General features: G+C 36.2%; 1 protein-coding gene across 2 annotated transcripts in view; it reads left to right on the top strand.

Annotated features, from left to right (window-relative positions):
* CHM (CHM Rab escort protein) overlaps positions 1–7,190 on the top strand; it is a 249,481-nt gene that overhangs the window by 212,763 nt on the left and 29,528 nt on the right. The gene's annotated exons all lie outside the window — the stretch shown is intronic.

The raw sequence follows: 7,190 nt of genomic DNA, 5'->3' as shown, positions 1-7,190 counted from the left end.
TTATTTTTTTTATTTTTTTAATTAAAATTCAATTTTTTTTAGATTTTCATATAACCATTACATTTATTATTATTATTTTTTTTTTTACGTTACAATATTGTATTGGCTTTGCCATACATCAACATGAATCTGCCACAGGTGTACACGTGTTCCCCATCCTGAACCCCCCTCCCACCTCCCTCCTCATACCATCCCTCTGGGTCATCCCAGTATACCAGCCCCGAGCATCCTGTATTGTGCATCGAACCTGGACTGGAGATTCGTTTCACATATGATATTATACATGTTTCAATGCCATTCTCCCAAATCATCCTACCCTCGCCTTCTCCCACAGAGTCCAAAAGACTGTTATATACATCTGTGTTTCTTTTGCTGTCTCACATACAGGGTTATCGTTACCATCTTTCTAAATTCTGTATATATGTGTTAGTATACTGTATTGGTGTTTCTCTTTCTGGCTTACTTCACTCTGTGTAATAGGCTCCAGTTTCATCCACCTCATTAGAACTAATTCAAATGTATTCTTTTTAATGGCTGAGGAATACTCCATTGTGTATATGTACCACAGCTTTCTTATCCATTCATCTGCTGATGGACATCTAGGTGGCTTCCATGTCCTGGCTATTATAAACAGTGCTGCAATGAACATTGGGGTACATGTGTCTCTTTCAATTCTGGTTTCCTTAGTGTGTATGCCCAGCAGTGGGATTGCTGGGTCTTATGGCAGTTCTATTTCCAGTTTTTTAAGAAATCTCCACACGGTTCTCCATAGTGGCTGTACTAGTTTGCATTCCCACCAACAGTGTAAGAGGGTTCCCTTTTCTCCACACCCTCTCCAGCATTTATTGCTTGTAGACTTTTGGATCGCAGCCATTCTGACTGGCGTGAAATGGTACCTCATTGTGGTTTTGATTTGCATTTCTCTGATAATGAGTGATGTTGAGCATCTTTTCATGTGTTTGTTAGCCATCTGTATGTCTTCTTTGGAGAAATGTCTATTTAGTTCTTTGGCCCATTTTTTGATTGGGTCGTTTATTTTTCTGGAATTGAGCTATAGGAGTTGCTTGTATATTTTTGAGATTAATTCTTTGTCAGTTGCTTCATTTGCTATTATTTTCGCCCATGCTGAAGGCTGACTTTTCACCTTGCTTATAGTTTCCTTCATTGTGCAGAAACTTTTAATTTTAATTAGGTCCCATTTGTTTATTTTTGCTTTTATATCCCGTATTCTGGGAGGGGGGTCATAGAGGATCCTATTGTGATTCATGTCAGAGAGTGTTTTGCCTGTGTTCTCCTCTAGGAGTTTTATAGTTTCTGGTCTTAATTAGATCTTTAATCCATTTTGAGTTTATTTTTGTGTATGGTGTTAGAAAGTGTTCTAGTTTCACTCTTTTACAGGTGCTTGACCAGTTTTCCCAGCACCACTTGTTAAAGAGATTGTCTTTCTCCATTGTATATTCTTGCCTCCTTTGTCAAACATAAGATGTCCACAGGTGTGTGGGTTTATATCTGGGCTTTCTGTTTTGTTCCATTGATCTATATTTCTGTCTTTGTGCCAGTACCGTACTGTCTTGATGATTGTGGCTTTGTAGTAGAGCCTGAATTCAGGCAGGTTGATTCCTCCAGTTCCATTTTCACTATATTGATTCTTCCCATCCATGAACATGCAAACTCAATTTTAGAGTACCAAAAGTGTGTTGTTATTTCTACTCTTGTGTTGAGTAACATCTGACTTATGAGTTTCAGATGCTCTTGTTTCAATAGTGCTGGTTGTGACTTGCACTTGATTCACTGAAGTTTTTCAGTTATTACTTTTATGAATTAAATGAATTAAAGCTTATTTTACAGCTTCTTTTTTTGATTAAAGGATAGTTGGTTTATAATGTGTTCATTTCTGGGGTCGAAGAAGGCAATGGCAACCCACTCCAGTACTCTTGCCTATAAAATCCCATGGACGGAGGAGCCTGGTAGGCTGCAGTCCATGGGGTTGCTAAGAGTCAGACACAACTGAGTGTCTTCACTTTCACTTTTCACTTTTATGCATTGGAGAATGAAATGGCAACCCACTCCAGGGTTCTTGCCTGGAGAATCCCGGGGACAGGGGAGCCTGGTGGGCTGCCATCTATGGGGTCGCACAGAGTCAGACACGACTGAAATGACTTAGCAGCAGCAGCATTTCTGGGGTACAACAAAATGATTTAGTTTTAAATTTGTGTGTACACACACACACACACACACACACACATAAACACATATATACACATTTGTCAGATTCTTTTCCCTTATAGGTTATTGCAAACTATTAAATATAGTTAACTATGCTATACAGGAAGACCTTGTCATTTATCTGTCTTATAATTCATAGTGTGTTATCTGTTAATTCTAAGTTCCTAATTCATCCCTCCCCCACCTTTCCCCTTTGGTTTGTTTAAGTTTGTTTTCCGTGTTTGTGAGTCTGTTTCTGTTTTGTGAATGAGTTGCTTTTATCATTATTAATTCCTCTATTAAATGATATCATATGGTATTTGTATTTTTCTGACTACTTCACTTAGAATGATGATCTCCAAGTACATCCATGTTGTTGCCAATGGCATGGTTTCATTCTTTTTCATGGCCAAGTAATATTGCATGGTGTATATATACCACAGCTTCTTTATCCATTCATCTGCTGATTAAAATTTAGGTTGCTTCCATGTCCTAGCTATTGTAAATAGTGCTGTAGTGTACATTGTGATGCATGTATCTTTTCTCCAGGTACATGCCCAGGCGTGAGATTCCTGGATCATATGTGTGGTATAGCTCTGTGTTAGTTTTTTAATGAACCTCCATACTGTTCTCCATAGTGGCTATACCAATGTACATTACCACCAACACTGTAGAATTCTCTCCAGAATTTGCTGTTTGTAGATTTTTTTGATGACAGCCATTCTGACCAGTGTGGCGTGGTATCTCATTGTAGCTTTGAATTGCATTTCTCTCATAATTAGTGACATTGAGCATCTTTTCATGTGCAGTTTGGCCATCTATATACCTTCTTTGGAGAAATGTCTGTTTATATATTCCATCAATTTTTGATTGGGTGTTTTGTTTGCTTCTTTTGTTATTTAGCTGCATGTGTTGTTTGTATATTTTAGAGGTTAATCCCTCATCAATTGCTTTATTTGGAAATATTTTCTCCCATTCTGATGATTGTCTTTTTATCTTGTTTCTGGTTTTCTTTGCTGTGCAAAAGCTTTTAAGTTTAATTAGGTCCAATTTGTTTGTTTTTGTGTTATGTTCATTACTCTGAAAGGTGAATCATAAAAGATCTTCTGCAATTTATGTCAGAGAGTGCCTATGTTTTCCTTTAAGAGTTGTATATATGTATCATTACATTTAGGTCTTTAACCTATTTTGAGTTTGTTTTTGTGTATAATGTTAGAGAATGTTCCTATTTCATTCTTTTACATGTAGCTATTCAGTTTTTCCAGCACTACTTCTTAAAAAGACTGTCTTTTCTCCATTGTATATTCTTATTTTCTTTGTCATGGATTCGTTGGCCATAGGTGTATGACTTTATCTCTGGGCTTTCTATGCTGTTCCATTGATCTTTATTTCTGTTTTTGTGACAGTGCCATACTGTTTTGTTGACTGTAGCTTTGCAATATAGTCTGAAGTCAGGGAGTCGGATTCCTCCCACTTCATTTTTCTTTCTCAAGATTGCATTAGCTATTCAGAGTCATTTGTGTTTCCTTACAAAATTTAACTTGTTTTTGTTGTAGACATGCAAAAAATGCCATTGGTAGTTTAATAGGGGTTGCATTGAATCTGTAGATTGCTTGTGGTGGTATAGTCATTTTCACAATATTAATTCTCCAGTCCAGAACATAGTATATCTTTCCATCTGTTTGTGTCATTTGTTTATTTCTTTCATCAGGTTCTTATAGTTTTTGGAGTACAGTTCTTTTGTCTCCTTGTTGCTACTGCTGCTAAGTTGCTTCAGTTGTGTCCGACTCTGTGCGACCCCATAGACCCCATAGGCTCCCCCGTCCCTGGGATTCTCCAGGCAAGAACACTGGAGAGGGTTACCATTTCCTTCTCCAATGCATAAAAGTGAAAGTGAAGTCACTTAGTCGTGTCCGACTCTGTGCGACCCCATGGACTGCAGCCTACCAGGGTCCTCTGCCCATGGGATTTTCCAGGCAAGAGTACTGGAGTGGGTTGCCATTGCCTTCTCCGTTTGTCTCCTTAGGTAGGTTTAATCATAGATATTTTATTTTGATGCAGTGATTAATGGGATTGTTTTCTTAATTTCTCTTCCTGATCATTCATTGTTAGCGTATAAGAATGCAGGAGATTTCTGTGTATTAATTTTGTATCCTGCAACTTTACAAAATTTGTTGAGGAGCTCTCATATTCTGGTAGCATCTTTAAGGTCTTCTATGTATAGTATTATGTCATGGGAAAATAGTGACAGTTTTATTTCTTTTTATATTTGAAATCCTTTTATTTATTTTTCTTCTCTGTTTGCTATGGCTAGTACTTCCAAAAATACATTGAATAAATTGATGAGTGTTGACATCCTTGCCTTGTTCCTGATCTTAGAGGAAATGCTTTCATCTTTTCACCATTGAGTATGATATCACCTATAGGTTTGTCATGCTGATGCTGCTGCTAAGTTCCTTCAGTCGTGTCCCACTCTGTGTTACCCCATAGATGGCAGCCACCAGCCTCCTCCATCCCTGGGATTCTCCAGACAAGAATACTGGAGTAGGTTGCCATTTCCTTCTCCAAGGTTTGTCATATATCATGCTTATTATGTTGAGGTAGGTTCCCTCTATGCCAACTTTATGGAGAGTTTGTCACAAATGAGTATTGAATTTTGTCAGAAGCTTTTTCTGAATCTATTGAGATGATCATATGATTTTTATTCTTCAATTTGTTAATGTGGTGTATCACATTGATTTGCATATATTGAAGAATCCTTTAATCCCTGGGATAAAGCCCACTTCATCATGGTGTATGATCCTTTTAATATGTTGTTGGATTTGATCTGCTAGTATTCTTTGAGAATTTTATATCTGTGTTCATCAGTGATATTGGCCTGTAATTTTCTTTGTTTCTGATATCTTTGTCTGATTTTGTTGTCAGAGTGATGGTGGCCTTGTAGAATGAGCTTGGGAGTTTTCCTTCCTCAGAAAATTTTTGAAAGAGTTTTAGAAGGATAAAAGTTAAATTTTCTCTAAATATCTCATAGAAATCACCTGTGAAGCCATCTGGTCCTGAATTTTTGTTTGTTGGGAGTTTTTAAATCACAGTTTCAATTTCAGTACTTGTTAGTCTGTTCATATTTTCTGTTTCTTCTTGGTTCAGTCTTGGAAGATTGTACCTTTCTAAGAATTCGTCAGTGTTTTCTAGGTTATCCATTTTATTGACATAAAGTTGCTTGAAGTAGTCTCTTATGATCCTTTGTATTTCTATGGTGTCTTTTGTAACTTCTCCATTTTTATTTATAGTTTTATAGATTTCAGCCCTTTCCCTTTTTTCTTGAGGAGTCAGGTTAGAGGTTCATCATTTAAAAAAAAATATTTTCAAAGAACCAGCTTTTACTTTTCATTGATCTTTTCTGTTATTTTCTTTGTCTCTGTTTCATTTATTTCTGCTCTGATCATTATGATTTCTCTCCTTCTACTAATTTTGGATTTTTCTGGTTGCTTTAGGTATAAGGTTAGGTTGTTTGAGGTTTTTTTGTTTGTTTGTTTCCTGAGGTTGTATTGTATTGCTGTAAATTTTACTCTTAGAACTGCTTTTGCTGCATCCCATAGGTTTTGGGTTATTGTGTTTTCATTGTCATTTGTCTCTAGGTATTTTTTATTTCCTCTTTGATTTATTCAGTGATCCATTGGTTGTTTAGTCTCCACATGTGTGTTTTTTACAGTTTATGATTTCCTGTAATTTGTTTCTAATCTCAATGTTGTGGTCAGAATCCTGATACAATCTCAGTTTTCTTAGATTACTGCAGCTTGATTTGTGGCCTAATGTGTGATACATTCTGGAGAAGTTCTATGTGCACTTGAGAAGTGTACTCTCTGTTTGTATATGAAATGATGTAAAAATATCAATTAAGTCCATCTGATGTAATGTGTCATTTAAAGCTAGTGTTTCGTTATTGGTTTTCTGTCTGGGTTATCTGTCCATTGGTGTAAATGGGTCATTAAAAAGTCATCCACTATTGTGTTACTGTCGATTTTCCCTTTTATGATTATTAATATTTAGCTTATATATCAAGGTGATCCTCAATTTCTCTAAGTAGTAATATTGAGAATTTTTTCATGTGCCTGTTGACCATTTGTATGTCTTTGGAGAAATGTTTATTTAGGTCTGCCCATTTTTGATTGTTTGGTTTTTTTTTTTTTATATTGAGCTGTTTGAGCTTTTCATATATTTTGGAAATTAAGCCCTTATTGGTCTCATCATTTCAAATATTTTCTCCCATTCCATAGGTTGTCTTTTCAATTTGCTTGTCATTTTCTTTGCTGTGAAAAATTTTATGTTTTATTAGGATATTTTGCAGTTTCTTTAATTCCAATACAAAGGTAAATATATTGCCAAGAGAGGAATTTGTGACAGAGAACACATTTTATCATCTTTTATGCCATTAAGCCTTTATTCCTATGCTGAGCTGTGCTCAGTCATGTCCTACTCTTTTGCAACCCCATGGACTGTAGCTGGCCAGGCTCCTCTGTCCATGGGATTTTCCAGGCAAGAATACTAGAGTAGATTGATGTTGCCTTCTCTAAAGGATATTCCCGGCCCAGAGATCAAACCCAAGTCTCTTGTGTCTCCTGCAGTGGCAGGTGGATTCTTCACCACTGAGCCACTTGGCCAATGAAAGTAAAAAGGAACTTAGTTTATAAAAGGTAGATTCAGGATTTAAACCAATTTTCAAGTCAATTATAATCTCACATGATGCCAGTGGACAACATTTCCAGTCCTATTGCATCTTCCAAAATCTTAAGTTATATTTGTTAATTGGTACTAATGAATGTAATACTTTTAGGAAAACAGTTGGCCCACTGATCTAATTTGTGATCATTTTTAGCATTTATTCAGCAAGTTAGTTTGACGGAAAGAAATTAGAATTGGTCACAGAATAGGAAGGAGCATTTTACATAGAGATTCAAATTTTAATAGAAATAGGACATGTTCTG

This window comes from Ovis aries, chromosome X, assembly GCF_016772045.2.
Source record: "Ovis aries strain OAR_USU_Benz2616 breed Rambouillet chromosome X, ARS-UI_Ramb_v3.0, whole genome shotgun sequence".
Taxonomy (NCBI): domain Eukaryota; kingdom Metazoa; phylum Chordata; class Mammalia; order Artiodactyla; family Bovidae; genus Ovis; species Ovis aries.
This window is presented reverse-complemented; position numbering and strand designations above follow the sequence as displayed.